Below are 20,794 nucleotides of genomic sequence, written 5' to 3' on the forward strand. Positions count from 1 at the left end.
AACAACAACAACAACAACAACAAAAACCCAAATCAAAACACATAATATAATATAATAAATGCATGTAAAGGAAAATAAAGAAAAGCCCTCAGATCTCATAGCTTTGAAATGATCATCCACAGTTTTTTAAGGCAATGGGCATTCATCAAAAGCCTTTACAAACCACCACCAAAGAAAAACAAAATTGTGTGTGTGTATATATATATGTACGTATGTTAAATGAAGAGTAGATGGTGGTTGTGGTGGTAATGAAAGTGGTGGTGAGTAAAGGGCTGATAATGAATAAAAACCATGCCAAACCGCTCAATTAATTTGATTTGTACATCATTGGGCAAAATGAAGGACTATTTGACCAAACAATAATCAAAACAAAGACACAGAGGAAAGCAAGGTGAAAACTGAAGAGAGAAGCTAAAATTAGGGTTCCATGTGTGGACAGTCAAGATGGTCCGTAGAATTTATAGTGGACAATTTTACCCAAAAAGAAACCTACCTTTCTGAAAATGGGTTTTGCTTGAAGATTTAGGTTTTCCTTGGTCTCTTGCAAAATAAGAAAGACCACTAAAATTGAGTTCACATGGACCTTCCTAATTTCCAAAATAGGTTGCTAAGGCCCACACAAGTTGTTTTTTTTTTTTTTTTTTTTGCATAGGCAAAAACTAAACAAAAACACACAGCCCAATCTATAATACGAGCCAAAACAAATAACCTATTCAACAATGTCACTGTATTTAGTACAAATTACAATCATGGAAATGAAAAAAAAAAATCACAACTTTACAACAAAACAAGGCCCAGATAAAAAAAAATCCTATAAATCCCACAAAAAGGGATAATTTTCCTTCGTTTTCCTAGCAACCAAACATAGATTATTAAAAAAAACGAGAGAGAACTAAAAATCTCAAGAGGCAAACGAGAGAGGAATGGGCGTGGATTTAGGATATTCGTCACCAAAGACAGAAGATCATCTATATCCCAAATTCCAACAATCAAAACATGATACAGCAATTGTTTCAGGTAGGTTCAGATATAGAGTTTTCTAGGTCTAACTCCATCTAAAGAAGCAATATATCTCTCAGAGCCCAGTGCATAAACCATTTAATTAAATCTTAACATCTAATGAAAACTACAGTGATATACAATATTTTCACCTTCAGCCGAAATATTCAGTCACATAAGTAATAAATAAAAGCAATATAATATACAGTAAAAGATGTAATTGATACCATAAGTCCATAACCTTACCAAAGGCCCTAATCAGTGCTTTTGGATCTGAAACATTCCACCAACTGCAGATGCATGGGTCAAATTGAGTAATCAAGACAATTGCTTCCTTTTGGAACAAGAATTTATGCAACAAAAAAGGATACAACTTAACAGTGTCTGACATTAGACCAGGTCTAGATACAGTTGACCCTCATAAACATGTATGCTCTCTATGAAAGAGCTCAGATCTCATAGCTCTGACAAAATCATCTACGGAATGCAAATGCCAATCATCAAAAGACTCCGCACACCACCAAGGATACACAAATACATACCCTCATACACACACAACTACATAACGGACAAAACAGGGTGGTGGTGCGCAAAGGCTATCGATAAATTGAAACCATGCAACCGATGAATGTAGTTCAGAAGTCTATCATAGGGCAGTATGGAAATGAAGCATGCCAAAAATTGACGAAAATAAAAAGGATAGTATAGTCAAACCATCCAAATAACTAGTTTAGGAAATCAAAATTATTAATTTGCCAATAAAAAAAAAACAAACTGACAAGAATCAAGCATTAAAGGGAAAAAATAAAAATATATATACTTGTTTAACTCAACACATTAAGATAATTTGGCAACAATACAATGAAAAGAACACATAATTCAAACATTTTGTTAATGAAAAATCCAAGGCTACTACAAATCTGCAATCAAGTAAATATGGTCTAAAAAATTAAACTCAGATTGCCTAATGTAAATTAATATTTAACCTGTACATGAAAGAATCAGGAAATGGAGAAGCATAATCATATGGTCCAATTAAAGTCTGACAAATAATATTTCGCAAGTTTATAGAATACATAATGATATGAGAGCCAGAGACAAAATTCACATGGAGACTTATTAAAGAATCTTGACTAAAACTTTTGAGTTAGAAAACCCACTGAACAAAGATACACTTAACATAGAACCTTGTCAAAATAAAAACCCATTGAACAAAGATAAAATGACCATGCCTAAGACTCCAATTAACCATCACCATCAAAGACCTCAATGCGAAACACAAGTTTAAATTTTTAATGCTAAATGGAGTAAATAAAAATTTTAAAAAGACAAAAATACATCAATTTTAAGGAGGAAAAAAGTTGGTTACGGGGGAAGAAGCTGCTGCAGCCCTCAGATCATGTATTCGTGAACAGTGAAGCTTATGATTTTCATTAAGAGCCTTCCCACATTATAAAACAAAAACAAAAACAACAACAACAACAACAACCACCACCACCACCACCACCACAACCAGCAGCCAACAGCGACTAGTAGCCTAGAACACATGCTGGTGGGCTCACTGGATGCATCGATGGGGGTTCAAAATGAAAATCAAAATAACTGTCACAGGGCAATTTGAATTCATCATTGGGCAGATGAAACGGCTTCAATGCTCTTTCGATGTAATTAAGGGTTAAAGAAATCAAATAAGTGACCTCATCAATTGAGGAATACTAGGAGAAAAAAATAGGTAGTCTAAAACATCTAGAGAAATGGTAGAAATTGGAAAGGAATCAGAAATTACCTACTATAACCATAGCCAAGCAAGAGCCACATGCATTTTAGAAAAGGAACCAAAATGCCTAAAATTAATGTCAATCTTAAGACAGGTGTGTGACTGACCAAAGTTTATTGTCAAAATTCTTTTTTTACTATTATAACATGCCACAGTTTAAAAGAAATAACAATAAGCAAGCAAGTATGAAATAATTTCACCATTTGAAAAAAAAAAAAAATCTAATTGGAACATGAATAGTAACCAAAAGCACCGCTTACAACCAAAAGGAATTAAAGAACAAGGGAGCAATAAAGGTTTTACAAACTAATAAGTTAGAATTGACTGAGTCAAATAGTGTACTTCTAATCACCATCTAGCAGTTCAAGAATTCAAACATTAGATTTCTAATAAAATAGGAGAAGGGTACTACTGAGATAAATCCCCCATATCTCATAGTCATAGCTATAGCCATATCTCATAATAATGATGATGACAACAGAGAAAACATAGTAAAGGCTGATGAAAAAAATCAATTGAGTTTTTAATCATTGAACAAATGCAGATAGAGATAAATTACTTGGGTGCATATGGGTATTTTCAATGCACTAAATTTTGACCCAACAATACATATAATAAAAAAAATTATGGAGTATCAGAAACAGCTTTCTAGTCTGCATTTCCATCAATAAATAAAAACTTCTCAGAGCCCAGTGCATTTATCATCTTTCACAACAAAAACAAAAACCCAGATATAAGAAATGCAGGTAAATGAAAAAAAAAAAAAAAAAAAAGGCCCTCAGATCTCATAGCTTTGAATGATCATCCACGGTTGTTTTTTTTAAGGCAATGGGCATTCATCAAAAGCCTTTACAAACCACCACCATAGAAAATAAATTTTGTGTGTGTATATATATATATATATGATAAAAGAAGAGTAGAAGGTGGTCGTGGTTGTGGTGGTAGTGAAAGGTGGTGTTGAGTAAAGATCTGATAATGAATTGAAAAACCATGCCTAACCGCTCAATAAAATTTTGGTGTACATCATTGGGCAAAAAATTAAGGACTATTCTACCAAACAATAATTATAACACAGAGACAGAGGAAATGAAAGCAAGGTGATGACTGAAGAGAGAAGATAAAATTAGGTTTCCATTCCTGGATTTTATAGTGGATAATTTTACCCAAAAAAAACCTTGCTTTCCCGAATAGGCTTTGTTTGAAGATTTGGGCCTTCCTTGGTCTGTTACAAAATAAGAAAGCCCACTGATATTGTGTTCACATGGACTGGCTCTAGCATTGTGGGCTTGTGGCACTAGCATTTATAATATCACTTCTAAATCAAAGGTTAAGTTTGTCTTTATATTTTTGTAGTAGTTAATTTGTTCTATGTTATTTTCATATTACAGTCAATTTGGTCTCTAGATTTTGAGTTCACAATCAATTTTTAACTTACAGTCAATTTGGTCTCTATATTTTTATTATTATTATATTAGACACATAAATCTTAAGTATGCCAACTGTATAAATCGTTTGTCATATATGTATTTTTCGTTAGTAAGTTGACGATTAGATTGGTTGCAATTTAAAAATAACATTGACCAAAATGAATGATCTAAATTGACTATGACCCTAAAATGTAGAGACTAAAGTAATATTTTTACCTAGATCAAAATCATCTTTAACATCATATATTCATATCTATTATAATTTAATTACAAGTCACCACTTCAACCATTGTGAAATTTGTTATGGCTTTAGACAGACTCAAAATGAAACTACAAATTTATTTATTTAGTTAGTTATTTGTGTTTTTAGTAATATTATTTCAACTCTAGTAAAAAGAACCATACTCAAATCCTCTTCCCCAATTTAAAAAAAAAAAAAATTAAACAAAAGTATTAAATTCATTCATATCATGTAACAGACAAGGCAAAAGGAAGTTAGGACAATCTTCTACACAAATCTAGGAGTTACAATTAACACCTCCTTTGCCAAAGTATATAAGCAACATGACTCTGCTATTTCCTACTACAATAATAACTGAAATCTCTAAATCTTTTAGCAAACCGCCTAATATTATATACTCCAAGTAGCATGAAGAACCCACCAAATATCATATGCCATAACTTTAAGAGGAACATTGTCACTCTCAAGTCTCATTGATGATAAATTGGTTGAGGCCCAAATCAGTAGAAGGACATCCTTTGTAGGTTATGAGGCAACTTGATGATCTTGTGAAGGAGGAGTTTCGTATAAGGCTTGTATAAGAATTCACTCTCTCCATAGTCATTAGTTACATTTTTCTTTATACAGGAAGTGGATTGTTAACAAATTAAAAAAGCTGCCTTTTAGCATGACATTTTTTAAAATATTTTTTGGTGCCCTTCGAACCATCTTAATAAGCTCTTAAATATAAAGGTTTGTTATTGAAATGTAACATATATGGCTACCTCACCTATGAGTCTTGCATTGCGCTGAGAACTTCTTTAGGAATTCATACCCTAGAGAAGGGATTTGGGCCTAGTCTAGATCACCTCTATTTCTGTGGTCCGTTCTATATTATTGCTCAATTCTTCATCCCAAATATTGAAATTTTAGATGTTTAACTCATTAAAATGCTTAAATATAAAAGTCTAAGAATATAGATTTTATTACCATAAAAGAGCTCATTGATGTAATAATATTTTGATTTAGATTCTCTTTTAAGATTTTGCCATGTAACGACTAAACTAAAAAATATACTTTTATCCCATGAGAAAAAAGACACATGGCAGAATCTTAAAATGTGAACTTAAGGAACAACACCTAAATACTATACCTAAGTCTTGCCCTTTGTACATGAACAAAACTTATATACAGTAACTTAGGTACTATTCCCTTAAATTCACTTCTTAAAATTTTGCCATGTGTTGACTTAACTAAAAAATATATTTTCATTCCATAAGAAAAAAGACACATGGCAAAATTTTAAGATTTGAACCTAAGAAATAGCATCTAGATATTGTACCTAAGTCTTGCCTTTTGTATATTTAGGTCCCCCCCCCCCCCCCCCCAGAAGAAATTCCTAGTTCTGCCATTGAAAGATTAGGTCTAATTAATGGGTGCGCATTTGTTAATGGATCATTTTATGAAATTTTTAATACCATTTTCATGATAAATATAAAAAATTGTAACAAAAAACAATTGTTTTTGCAAACCAATACTTTTAGAACATCTGTTAACTTTTCCTTATAAATAAAGTGTTATTGTTTTATTAGAATAATTGCAGTAACAATCGGCCCTCCATCAATGTCGACAATATGATTGATCTTTGCAAACCAACATCAAGCCCCTTTGAATTAAAATAAATTTTGATTTTGATTTTTTTATTTATAAATTGTATACAATGACAACTTTTCTCAATAAATAATTATAATGCCAAAAGGAGTAATATAATTTAGTCAAAATTTAAGCATTTTGTCATAAAAATTAATATGGATTACATGTTGTATATCTTTAATAATTATAAGGAAAAATTATAAATACCATCCTACTTGATGAGACATGTATTCTAAAATTAATGGAATTTGGTAATATAGTAAGTACCAACAATACTAAAATACTAGAGAAGGACCATCGCATACCCTTCACAAGTATAAGTACTTATGGGATGTAGGGAGTAAGAGTAGGGATGACAATTTTTCCCCGCCTCTTCCTGCTTCGCCCCACAAACGTGGTGAGGTGGGGATGGGGCAAAACTTTAGCCCTGCACCACGGGGCGGGGCAGGGATGGGTTTAGACTTTTTAAACCCACCCCGCCCCGCATAATTAAGGGTTATAATTGTAAATTGTAAAATTTTCATACCTTAAAACCCTACTATTTAAATAAAGATATCAATATTAGTTTATTTTATTCTTCCCAATGTGGTTCTTTGCCTTTATTTTGTCATATGTTATACTATGAGATTTTTTTATTTTTTATGATTGCCTTGTTAAACACTTTGATATATTATTCAATTATTTCTAAAAATTGATTTAATTTGATGGGATAAATTCATTTGTAATTCCAAGTATATTTTTATTAATGAAATAGGTTTCATTAAAAAAAATGTACCAATTGTAGGACAAATTAACAAAAGTAGTAGAGTTTTACGAGATGGGGCAAGGTTTTGCGAGGCCCCTAGGGGCGGAGACGGGGCAAGAAAATTTTCCCCCTCATGCGGGGTGGGGCAGGGATGGGGCAAGACAAAATCTTGTGGGGCAAGGGCGAAGACCCCATCTTTCGAACCCGCTCCGCCCCATTGTCATCCCTAGGTAAGAGTTGGGGCACATTTAGTAGACTGTAATAGACACTGTAATGTAATATATATTCTTATGGTATAACTATTCGGTTGTTTTGTTATGTTTTTATTACAATAAATAATTATTCCTTATGAATAGCTATTCTTCAAAATGAGGGATAACTATTCTTTATCAAAAGTACTGAATATCTATTCCTTCACCTTATGTAATAACTTTTTTAAAAAGTTTCCTAAAAGGCTATTAGTTGTCACATCTTCAAAAGGAAAAAAAAAAAAAATTTATTGTTAATTATTAGCACTATTTTGAACACCCTAAAATAAGTGTATTTTAGGAAATTTGACTTAAAAATAATTTAATTACACCTTCTTGTTATACTCAACTAAATTGTAGATGCATATTCAGGATTCTATTCCTAAATGGTCACCAAAATAATTAATAGTAATACTTATTACATTCCAACTTAATGTATCCCTTATAATACTTATTCCTATTCCCATGTAATAATCATTACAATGTATCAAACGTGCCCTTAGAATTCAAGCCTCCAAGAAGGTGATTCACATACATATCTTATATATATACTTAGATTGTGTTAAAGTAGAATTTCTATTTTATATATATATATATATATAATAAAAAAAAATAAAAAAACGAGAGGATATTTATATACAAATTAAAAAATATTGAAAAGAAAGGAGAATATTCTCTTTATTTAACTTCCACCGTTCCGCCTCATTAATAATTTGTATTTATGTCAAAAAAATCAATTAATATATATATGGTATGGTATATATTCTTTGAGATAAAAAGAGAATATTCTCTTTATTTAATTTCCACCTCAACGTCATTGATAATTTGCATTTATGTCAAAACAACAATTAATCATCATATATTTTAACCTTTCATCTCATTAAGTTTTTGCATTTATGTCAAATATTAATTAATTATCATGTATTAATGATATAAATACATTTATTTTAATTTAATAATTATCATGACAAAATTTAGATAAAATTCTTTACGCATATTTATAGAATAGGAAGAGAAGAAATGTGAATAAAAAGGATAAGTTGAGGAAGCAATATTAATGAGAGAGCTTCACACACATATACATAATTTTTTTTTTTTTTTGGTAGGCAAGAATTGAACACAAATTTTTTATTCAGAAACTTTACCAGTTAAGGGTTAAGCTAACTAGAACCCTCACATACATATACACTTAAATTAAACTATAATATAATTCTTGTTTTGTCAAAAAAAAAAAAAAAAAAAACTAAGTGCTAGCATATGAGCATTCCCATCAGGTATATACTATGAGTTTATATTTCTTAGAGCATTCTCGTTAGGGGAAAAAAATAATAAAAAATGAGTAGCAACTTGCTACAGTAGGGTGTTATTAATAACATCTTACTATAATAAGGTGCTAAAAAATTTAAAATTTAGTACCATTGATGTAGGGGCCTTTTTAGTGGTTTTGTTACTAAAAATAGCTTTTAGCATTTATCCCACTTTTGATGAGAATGCTCTTCCTAGTTTATATTTTACTTTTTAAAAACTATTAGCTTGCTTTTATCATGTCACGTATTTTGAAATTGTTGTTAAGTAGAATGTTAGGTTATGTTTGGTATCAGTTTTTGTTTTCTATTTTCAAAAACTTATTTTTGGAAATATATAAAAAAAAAAAAAAAAAAAAAAAACAATTTTCTTATATTTTTGAAATCAAAAACATGTTTGGTTAGTTGAAATTAAAAAGATAATTTTTTGAAGAAAAAAATAGAAAATACTAAAATATGTTATTACTAGGGTTTGAACTTTAATGTTAACTTATTAAATGAGATAAATTCATTAAAATAAATGCGTATTTTTATTGACTTTTGAAAATTAGAAACTGAAAACAACATTTTACATGTTTTCAGTTTCTTTTACAAAATGAGTTTTGAGAACGGTTTTTGTTTTTTGTCCATTTTGGGTTGCCAAACAAGTTTTTTAGTCTCAAAAATAGAAAATTGTTTTTGGAAACAGAAAATAAGGGGAAAAAACAGTTACCAAACATACCCTTATTGTTCTTGATCAGCGAAAATAGTTAAAAATATGTTGGAGTAAATATAAAAATAATAAAACATGTACATGTGTTATTTGGTTGAAGGATTTTAGAAATATATATATAAATATATATATATATATATATATATATATATATATTTATATATATTAGACTCATCACACATTTGCACATACAATGAAGATTTTTTTTATTCTCAGGAAAAAAAAAAAAAAAAAAAAAAAAAAAAAAACTTGCAGGTCACCCCGCCATATCCTGAATTTTAAAGTACTAATTTTACTGAAAGTTTTCCTTATTGACACTGTTTCAGTATTTCTTAACCCAAAAAAAAATAAAAAATAGACATTGTAGAGATCTCATCTTTAGTAATCCGCGGCTTGATATGGCATTTAACTATATCGTAGCTTTTGTTTTCCTAACAAGGAGATATCAATGGTTGTTCACTCACTTACAATTGCATTGCAAACCAAATTTTTTTAAGGAGAGAGAAAAAGTTTGCTATTAATTACATAAATAGTTGGAAAGCAATAAATAGTCAACTATGTTTTTTTAGCCGTTAGATCTCTCAGTGATCTATGGTGTAAAAATTGTATAACTTTTACAGAGTCACACCAAGTGTAATTTGGACCCTAACATTCATGCCAATTTTCATATCAATTTGATGCTATTTACTATTCAATCCATAAATTTATCTTCCATGCATTATTTTAAACTATAAAAAATTGAATTTAAATAATTGATTGATAATATGACTATTAGTCTTTAATCACTTTGAAATTTTGCAAGTATAGAAAATATATAAAGATAATGTAATCTAATGATGGATATATCAAAATTCATATCTAATTAAAAAATTTTGGGTGGTGTAATATTGTTTAAAGTTACATTAGGGGTAACTTAAACCCAACCCATACATATATATATATAAGATGAGTTCAAGTTACGCATTTTTTAAACTATTGATTTTCATTAAATCTAATGGTTAAAAAAACATTAATGACATGCCATATCTAATATCATTAAGTCATTGGAGGAGTTTATGGAGGTCCCGTCAGATGAGTCAACTAAAATACCCCCAAAATTTTAAAACGATCAAAATACCCTTGAAATATCTAAAATGACCAAAATAACCTTAAAACCTTCAGCATGACCAATAAGTTATATTTTTGGCAATTTCAAGAAAAGTTTTGGTCATTTAGAAGTTTCGAGGCATTTTTAGTCATTTTAGAGATTTCAGGGTATTTTGGTCATTTTAGAGGTTTCATGGGTTTTTTGTCGTTTTGAGCTTTCGAGGCTATTTTGGTCATTTTTGAGATTTCAGGGTATTTTGGTCATTTTAAAGGTTTTATGGGTATTTTTTGTCATTTTGAGGTTTCATGATTTTATTTTATTTTATTTATTTATTATTATTGTTTTTAGGTTTTGGAGCCATTTTGGTTATTTTAGAGGTTTCATGAGTATTTTTGGTCATTTTAAGGTTTCAAGGGGTACTTTGGTCATTTTAAAGATTTAGGGGTATTTTTTTTAAGAGGTTTTGGGGCTATTTTAATCAATTTAGAGTTTTTAGGGGTATTTTAGTTTTTGTTGTTGTTGTTGTTTACGGTGTACAAGGTATTTTGGAGGTTTTAGGAGTATTTGGGTCATTTTGGAGGTTTTAGGGGCATTTTGGTCATTTTGAAAGTTTTGTGGGTATTTTGGTTATTTGTAAGTTTTAGAGTATTTTGGTTATTTTTAAGTTTTGGGGGGTATTTTGGTCATTTGAGAGGGTTTTAGGGGTATTTTGGTCATTTTTCAAGTTTTAAGGGGGTATTTTGATTTTTTTTTAGAGATATTTTGGCTATTTTAGAGGTTTTAGGGGTATTTTAGTTGTATTTATTCATTGATTAATGGGTAATTGAGTGGGTTGAGTTTTACCTATAATAATTGGGTTAGGTTGGGTTTGAATTATAATTAGCTGGTTAAATAGGTTATAATGGGTAAATGAGTTTTATGTAGTCACTCCATTTATGCCCAACCCAAACCCTACCTATTTGACAATTAAGTTTTTGTGTCTATCCAAAGAATGGATAAAACACTAGAGGAAAATTAGATAAGAACAATCAAATTCTTGTTTTTGCATTAAAAAAAAAAAAAATTCTATTTGAGAATTTGCTTACATTAATTAATATTCTTTTTGCAGAGATTTTGACATGGATGATGCAATTATTTCACTTCCTTTTGAGTGTGAGCCTAGCGTACTTAGTGTTTGGCGTTATCATTATGTGCCTGCACTAGTTGTCATGACTTGTGTTTTTGCGCTCATTATGTCGATGCTCTACGTGGCATACCATTATGGACTTATTAGGATTAGAGTTTACTCCCAGATTCCTGTGATTGTGTTTCATGATGGGTCTCATGTTCCCTATAACACGGAGAAGTGTTGTATTTGTCTGCATTGCTTTGTTGATGGAGATGAGTTGTCGAGTCTTCCACCATGCAGGCATGTGTTCCATCGCAGTTGCATTGCACCCTACTTGGCTCTAGCCTCTACATGCCCCTATTGTTGAGGTGTCATTTCATTTGGAGATGATTGAGTGGGACTTCCAAATGATGGGATGAGGATGCTCCATAGTAGGGTTTTTTTTTTTTTTTTTTTGGTGGTGTGTTACATTCTCCTGTATAGGCTCACTATTATGACTATGCTCATATGTGTATAGTAGAATAAGTTTTTTTTTTTTTTTTAAGAAAATATAGTAGCGTAAGTTAAGCATGATTTATTAGTTATGTTTGATACATAATTAAAAACCTTGTCATACTATTATTGGTTACAGAAACCCAATTTTAGGTTCTGTCATGTGTTGTGTATGCTTCTTCTACAAATTAACCTTTATCCATATTTAACATGATTTAGACATAAAATTAATTAATTCATGTCAATTTCTCAAAAAAAAAAAAAAAAAAAATGGTGGCCACATGTCACTAATGACTCTGCTTTTATCATTAAATGTTATCGTAAATTTATATACCCATAATTATCCATATATATTTCCTATAATTACTCTGATTTTTATATTACCTCTGCGAATTCTTTTATTTTTAGGTAAATTACAACTTAATTACCTGTGATTTGATCAAAATTTAAATTACCTACTTGTGATTTCAATTTTGATACTTTACCCATTTGAGATTAGCTCAGTTAGAGTTCTGTAACTCACTTCTATTAAAAATATGGCTAAATATGTAACTTTGCTCCATTTTTATGTCACTCTTCTCCAAAAACACAAAATACATGACAATACAAGATAAAAAAGAATCCAGCAGAACACTTGTGTCATGAGATTTCAAACTATAGATAGACAACTTAAATTTCAGTTAAAACTCAGGCGAGTAAGAGCCTATTTGGTTAGAGATTTCTAGTATCGTTGTTCAAATGTTGTGAAAATATGTGTTGGTTAAAAAGTGTCGTGGAAATACATCTTTCAGTGTTAAAAACACTAAAAACTATTGTTTAAAATCTAGTACCAGACAACCTCTTAAAATGTTAAATTTCAAATCACATATAAGCAACTTAAATTTCGATCAAAGCACAAGTGAGAAAGTTGTAATTTGCCCTTTTATTTTTTATTTTTTGTCAAGAGCCTCTTCACATTTTTTTTTCTTTCTGTTTTTAAAAACCCATCATATTCATTATTCTAAACGATTCAATTGAACTCACATTATTTTTTTTTTATATAAAAAAAAAAAAAAAAAAAAAAAAAAAAAAAAACACTCCTAAACTTACTCATAGCCCAACGATGTCATTTTGCAAATCAAATTACTGAAATTAGTATAAGTTTCAAAGCCCCTCTTTATACTTTTTTTGTGTGCAAAACTTAGGTACTATACTTAGGTGTTATTTTTTAAATTTGCCTTACTAAAGTACTGTAACTAAGTTTTATCTTTCTTTTTTTTAAGAAAGTTTATTTAATCTTGGTAAAACGATGCTGAGCATACTGTCTTCCATCCTTCACCCTAAATACACGACCCTTAAGTTTACCTTCCCCAATACTCAACCCTTCTCTTTGGCCTGTGCACACCAACAGTCTCATGGCAACCCACGACCGTTACACTCTCTCTCCTCTTCCCTATAATGGCTCATGGTTGCCTTTCAAATTTAAACTTCCATTTGAACAGTTAATAACTAAAGAAAATATCAGCCCTGGACTGTTTGTATCATTGTTTCATGCATTATTATTTACTTTTAAAGTCGTAAGATCCAAGTGTTTGTTTGTTTGTTTTTTTAAATATATATATATATATATATATTGATTATTCTCATCTATGGTACACTCCTGTGTCATGCACATTCTGCAATCCGTGAACTTCGAACGTGGTAAGCAAGGGCTTTTCTACATCTGTACTCCTGTATTTAATTTAAGCAACCATAGGCATGGCACATTTATTTAGGGTCAATATGAGATTGTAAAGGATAATCTTCTATTGATTCCCAACCAATTAAGTGGTTAATACTTAATACTTTGAAGGGCTTTGAGAAACCGTTAATGGCATGTTTTGGCTATGGAAGGACACTGTACAATTACAATCCTAAATTCCTAATGTCACATGGGGGTGTCAATGAATTAAAATGCATAAGCTGGGATGGGGCTCACCATACAAAAGCTGCCAATGTTGCAAATTCTTATACTTCATGATTAGCCCTTAAGCTATTGTTAAATAGGTGTTATCATTATAGAGATAATATTGATCTTAATATCGTTAAATATATATAGGTGCAATCATTATAGGGATAATAGAAATAATCTTTAGAATTAAATCTTTGAAGTTAATGAAATAGCTAGATCCAACTGAAATGGTAAAATGTTTTATTTCATTTTTTATAATTATTTTTATTCCAATTAACAGTGAAAAATAAGGAGATTTAAAGCCTCTACAAAATCGAAAACCAATGAGATAAATATTGCGCTAATAACATGTCCCGCGTATTGCCTAGTTCTAATTAAAAACCAAAGTATTGCTTACAAACAACAAAAAACCAAATTTCAATCAAATTTCAAATCTTCAGAACCAACCCACAACAAAAGAACATAATATGTAATTGTTTTGAAGTACACTTAAAGGAAAGCCACATTTGAAAGCCTACGAACTTAAATTGAAATGCACAATCCCAAATTGTGCAAATCAGTCAACATAATTTAATTGTTAGGGTTATTATTGAATTTAATAATGGATAATGAAATTTCCGTGCAATGACTAGGACTAGAATACTCATTAAAATCAACAAATTATGAGAAGGCCAATAGGAAATGCAAGGTTTTGTTTGAATACTGCTTATCGTAGAAAACTGAAAACATTGTAGCAAAATAATTTTTAAATGTGTGAATAATGCCATGGGACCCAGTTTTAAAGTTGATTTTACCAGCGTACTTGTGGGTCCCGTGAATGGTGCACGGGACCTAGGAAAAAAAACTCAGACACGCAAAATGTGTAACCTGCCGCTATCCAAACTCACATGCAATATGACCAACCAAAAATCTTTACTTATATTTTTCCTTTTTTGAAAAGAAAAGAACATATATGAACTCTAGATCTACTAAAACATCATTTACAACAATTTCATCGGCGAAACAATAAAACAAATAACTATAAGTTAAAAGTAAACAACACTGACATGACTTAGCCATTGATTCAGCATTTTAAATATGTAGCAAAATCTTATGGATGGTTGGACCAAAGTAGCTATCCTCCATAGAGGACCTAAAAATTTTTCTCTAGTTACTGTTGTATGCAAAGATGCAAAGTTCATATTTATGTGTAATCACCAATTAGTCTCTATTCTCTATAGGTATGCTAATTCGAAAACCACTAATGACATCTCACTTAATTTGGGAGAAGAGAAAAGAATGGAATAAAATGAAAAAGAATTCTTTTAAAATATTCCTTTTAATATCTTTTTTAGAAGTTTAAATAGAAGGAAATAAAATGGATTGGTAGGAATACTCATTTGGTCAATTTTCACTATTCCCTTAAAATTTCAAATTTTCATTCCTCTAGAAATTTGTAAGATTTGAAAGGACTAAAATTAAGTTTACTGAAATTTTCACTAAAACTCCTAAAATATTTCTATATATTTAGATTTTTATATTAAAATTAAGGTTTAATAGTAATATTGTGAAAAAATGATTGTCTTACTTTCCTTCTATGTTACTCCCAAACAAGATTGTTTATCTGCCATTTCTTTATTTTAAAACATTCAAATATGATTACTTGATTTTATTCCATTCTATTCTATTTTCACACAAAAAAAAAGAAAAAAAATATTCTGCATTTTATTTGCATCATTCAATGATTCCTACATACATTGATATTTTCCTGCCACTCTTTTTATGTTCAGGTATTGAACAATGATTACTTTTCCGTTATGCCTACTACAATGATTTTATTTAGTTTATTTATTTTTTAAATTGTTATTTCGGTTGTTTCACTTTCATGTTTCATTCCTACTCTCCCTCCGACTATCAATCTTCTCTTTCCTCTATGCTTTAGTATTAAATTGAATCACTAATCTCTTAATTTTTTTTTGATACAAAATAAAAATTTTACTCTAGTCTAATCTAAGTATATAGGCATGTAAAACTTCATTCTAGAGACTTGAATCTTGGTTTTTATTTTTTCACACCTCACAAGTATTTATATTTATGGAGTAACTATTGTGCTAAGGCCTAAGGGTACACGGCGGTTCTTAACTTTTTAAATTGTAACAGGCCTTGCATAAATTTAAATGCATAATAACTAATAGTTATTTTTAAAAAACATAACCAAAAATGTTCCGCTGACAATAGAGTATCCAATATTTACAAAAGAGGGGAAAAACTTCCAAATTGAGAGATGCCGCATTAAACCAACAATTAATAAAAGAAAAAACTTCAAAAACTATTTAGTGGCATCACAAATCACAATTGACAACACACGTTTATAGCCATTAATTTCCTTCAATAATGCTACATTATAATTATTATAAATGCATTCCACACTATAGTTATTATAAATGCATAATGGATAATAATTTTTTTTTTTTTTTTAAAAACTATAAAAATTATTCTGAGAGTACATGATAAGATTTTTTATTTTTTATTTATTTTTTTATTTTTTATATATAAAAAGAAAACCTTCCAAACAAGGAGAATGACTACTACAACGTATTATTCAATTAGATCTTCCATTTTTTTTAATCTTCTAAACTGTTAAATATTAGCAATGACATATTGTTGAATTATGATATATTCTATGTTGAATATGCTTGAATAGATGTGGAAGAGGGAAGCATAAAATAGGAATACAATAACATGAGAGTTATGTGGTTTAGCTTTATGGCCTACGTTCACAAAGGAAATCCTTAAGGACTACATCTTTATTATATAAGAGTGTAATAAAAAACCTGTGTTACAACTTATAATGAACCATAACATGAGAATATATTAGTAGATTAAACCCTAGACTAATATAATTCTAGTACAAGTAGGAGACTTGGCTTATATACAAAGTAGAATTAGGCTTGAGCCTATGCTAAATGGGCTAATATATCTCTAACACAAACAATGTCAAAAATAAAAGGCAATGCTGTCATAAAACCTCATCAGGGAAGATCTAAGGTTAACAATCCATGGTTTGGTTCCACTTTGGTTTAAACTTTCATCTTCTTCAAACATATCCATTTAGTAGGTAGTATATATTTGAATGTCAATTTCTTAAATGGGTGTTCTCTTTTTTTCTTTTTAACTTGCTCAATCCAATAGGTACGTACGTACTCTTTTCTTCATTAGTTGTTTGTCAAATTATTTATTTGTGAGTTTGTTTTATGGGTTATGTTCTGTGCATTTTGATATTTCTTTTTGTTTATGTAGTTATACGCCAGCTCTATGATGTTTTGTTTGTTTAGTGTTTCTTTCTCTTGATTTCAAATGTTTGGTTGTTGATAAACCATAGGAAAATTTAAAAAAAAAAAAAAAATAATCACCATTTGTCTTAGTATTTGTAGATATTAAATTTTCATTAATAGATTGCAAGTGTTTTTGTTGATATCTCTTTTACTTTGAATTTTTGCAAAGTAAAGGAGCTTACATGGTTTCTAATTCTTGATTTCTCTCTATTTAATTGTTTAATAAAATGTATGAAAATAATATTGATTGTCAATGTATTTGCTAACATATCTTTTTTTAAAGAGTAATTTCACAGTAAAAGGTTTCTATGATTTTGTGCATGTGGATCACTAAAGACAGTAATTTTTCTCAGAATGTTCCTTGTTGAGGGCCATTTGTGGAAGCCCAGGCAGACAGAAAAGCCCAATAATGAGGGCCACAAAGAATTGACAAGATAAATAGCAAAAAACTCATTAGGCCCAAGCGGCAGGAATAATGGATTATAGGTCCAACAAATAAATAAATGGGTCTTGAAGAGGCAAGCGGGCTCAAAGAAGTCAGGAAGGAAAGAAATAGTATCCCATGGGCAGAGTATGAGGTAGAAAAGTGAGAAAGGGCCGCCGTAGGCCCAAGACAATGCAAACTAAGAGAGTAAGGGGTTTATGGCAAGCCCATGAACCCCAAAAATAAGGATAAGGTTATTGGGTCGAGGAAGCCCAATGAAGTTAGTAAAAAGCCCATGGGAGTGTGGAATTAGAAAACGGGCCGAGGAAGCCCAAAGAAAGCAATCGAGCCATGGATGCCCAAAGGAAAAGCCCAAAGGGACATAGGAGCCCAAAAAGAGGTCCAGCAGGATTAAATTATTACGATAAGAATAACAATTCAACGTGGCAGGCAATAAAGAAAATCAAAAGTGGGCCAAAAAAATGTAAAGCCCATCATCATACAAAACCCAGCTCTTGAATGGAGCGAAAAACCAAAGGAAAGCACACATGAAAGGCCAGGAAATGCAGACGGAGAGTCTCCAGGTCGCGGCAGACGCATGAGCAGCAGACAGACTCTTGGACAAATTTGAAAGGGAAGCACGCGTAAGGCCCAAGCACCACTAGCCTGTATCCAGCCAATATAGGACATGGTGGGGTCATGGGCTAGAGGTAAGAGGTAAAGGGGGTATGGTTTGGTGGTGGGGAGAGGGAAAAGATCTATTTGCGGCTCCTGCCCAAGCCTCTTTTGGGAGGCACGTCCTGCTGGGATGATAGACCATCCAAAAGAGGCAAGTTTGAGGGGGAACCGTTGGGTGCATGCTTTGAGAGTAGAAAGAGAAAGCATTAATACCGTGGCAGGAAGAAATGTTACGGTATACAGAGGAACAAAACAAACCTGCCTCTGTCTGGCAAGGGTGGATGTTGCACAGTCCTGGTGGTCGGCAAGTACGCCCAGACCAGACAAAGACAGTTAAGGGGCAAGATGGTAAAACACTAGCCACGGCAGGCGCTATAAAAAGGCTCTTGCCGTGCCCTGTAGAAAGGGGAGGAAAACGGAGTATATTTTCGAGAGTGAAAAGAAAAAAACAGAGCAAGAAGAAAAGAAAAAAGATAAGAAAGAAAAAAGAGAAGAAAAGAAAGGAAAACTAAGAAAAAAGAGAGTTAGTTCAATGGGCATGCATCAATAGATTGGTTTCCCTCTCTCCCTTTTTAAATCTTACTTTCTTCCAAAACGCAAACAAGAACTCTTTCTTTTTTGGGCAATAACCATTCAGGTCCGACTCCTTCAAAGCCATTAATCCTCACGGCAGGATCTTTTTCCTGGGAGATTATTTGCATTGAGAAGAGGCGTTCTCTCCTCTTTGGCTTTGCTGCGACAAACTAAGCTTAAAACTTAATTTATGCCCATTTGAATAGCCAATAATATTTTCTTCATTTTTCTGTGATTAATATCATTATGACTGTAATCATGCTTTATTAGCAGGGAATACGTAGCCATTTATTTAAAAAAGTCAAAGTACTCTGTTTTAGTTATTATTATATCTGCCTATCATAACTCGTCTGCCACAGTTCTGCTTGCCGTAAATTTACTCCTAGCAGACAAGGCATAAGTTTGTGCACAAATCGGCCCAAGTTAAGTTACAATTGGACCGGCCCCAGCTCCCTTGCTCAGAAACACTAGGGCCCATCACCGCAGGAAGCAACCCAGCCTATTACCGCAGGAGGCAGCCCAATATACCATATACAAAAAGGGCCCATACATTCCTTAAGAAGCATAAATTACATAATCTAATAAAAAGAGAAATTCATATATTGACAACAACAACAATCAAAAAACATGCAAATACATAAAGTTTACAATTGTCTTCTATGCGTTTTCATATTTTGAAATTATTGCATGATAGTCTCATTATCAATGCTACAAGTTACATCTCTTTCAATGTACACAACCAAGCAATCATTCATCCACTGTTCTCGCATTCGATTGCGTAGTTCATTCTTTATATATTTCATTGCTGAAAAACTTCTTTCTACTGTTGCAGTAGCGACAGGAAGGGTCAACACTAACTTCACAAGCAAATAGACTAATAGATAAGTCTCGTGCTTCTCTGTCTTCACTAACTTTTCAGCAAGTTCATCAACTCCTTGAAGCTCTAAAAAGAAGTCATTGCTGTGCATATCAAAAATGTAATTTTGAAGTTGAGAGCCAAGTGCTAAGATATCTGTCCCAAGAAAATCAGATGGATAGATCTTTGCTAGACATATCAACTTTTTCTTATCAAAAACCACAAATGAATTACTTGGATTCAAGCAAGCCATACAAAGTAGCAAATTGGTATTTACCTCTGAAAAATGATTGTTAAGCTCTTGAAATTGTAAATCTATGACTAAGTAGAATAGCTCAACACGATAATGATATAAATTTGTATTTTCTTAGGTGTTGCGTTGCAGCCTCCTACTAACTATAAATATTTCATCCATGTTCAAGATAGGAATATCATGTGTGGTACAAAATGAAGACACTTCAGTCAATGAAGATATCCATTCATTATCTCTCATTACTTGAAATCGTTGCTTAGACACTTTAACAAGATCCATAGCATTTACTATATCTTGATTTTTTTTTTTTTTTTTTTTTTTGCAATGCTATTGACAACTCATTTGTGATCCCTAAAATGTTTTTCATCAAGTGTAGAGGAAAGAAAAATTCAAAAGATAGAATTAACCTCATAATAGATCGAGCTTCAACTTTTTGGTCAGAGAGGCCATCTTCAGTAATCTCAAGTACATCAATAACAATAGAGAACAACAAAATCAAGTTGAGAATAGTCCCATAATATGATCCCCAACATGTATCACTAGGACGTTTAAGATTTGTCTCTTGATTCAAACCTTGTCCACTTCTATGTACATCATTCGCTAATTCTTCTTTAATTTTGGCAAATTATGCATCTCGAAGAGCATCTCGTCTCTTACAAGAGCCTCCAACAACAGTCACTAAATTACTAACCACATTAAAAAAATTAGCAATGTTAATGTTATTTTTAGCAACAGCAACAAGAGTCAATTGAACTTGATGAGCAAAACAATGGACATAAAATGCTGACTTATTCTCTTTCAAAATTTAAGTTTTGAGACCATTGATATCACCTTTCATATTACTAGCCCCGTCATAACCTTACCCATGTAGTTTCGATAAACTCAAATTATGTTTACAAAGTAAACATCCAATAGCATATTTGAATGACAAAGCAGTGGTACTTGCTACATGTACAATACCAAGGAACCGCTTTATAATAATTCCTTTTTTGTT

General features: G+C 31.3%; 1 pseudogene; it reads right to left on the reverse strand.

Moving 5' to 3' along the window:
- Positions 1 to 3,407: 3,407 nt before the first annotated feature.
- Positions 3,408 to 3,485, reverse strand: LOC126710672 (small nucleolar RNA snoR118; annotated as a pseudogene).
- Positions 3,486 to 20,794: the final 17,309 nt, after the last annotated feature.

The sequence above is a fragment of the Quercus robur genome, chromosome 12 (genome assembly GCF_932294415.1).
Source record: "Quercus robur chromosome 12, dhQueRobu3.1, whole genome shotgun sequence".
Taxonomy (NCBI): Eukaryota; Viridiplantae; Streptophyta; class Magnoliopsida; order Fagales; family Fagaceae; genus Quercus; species Quercus robur.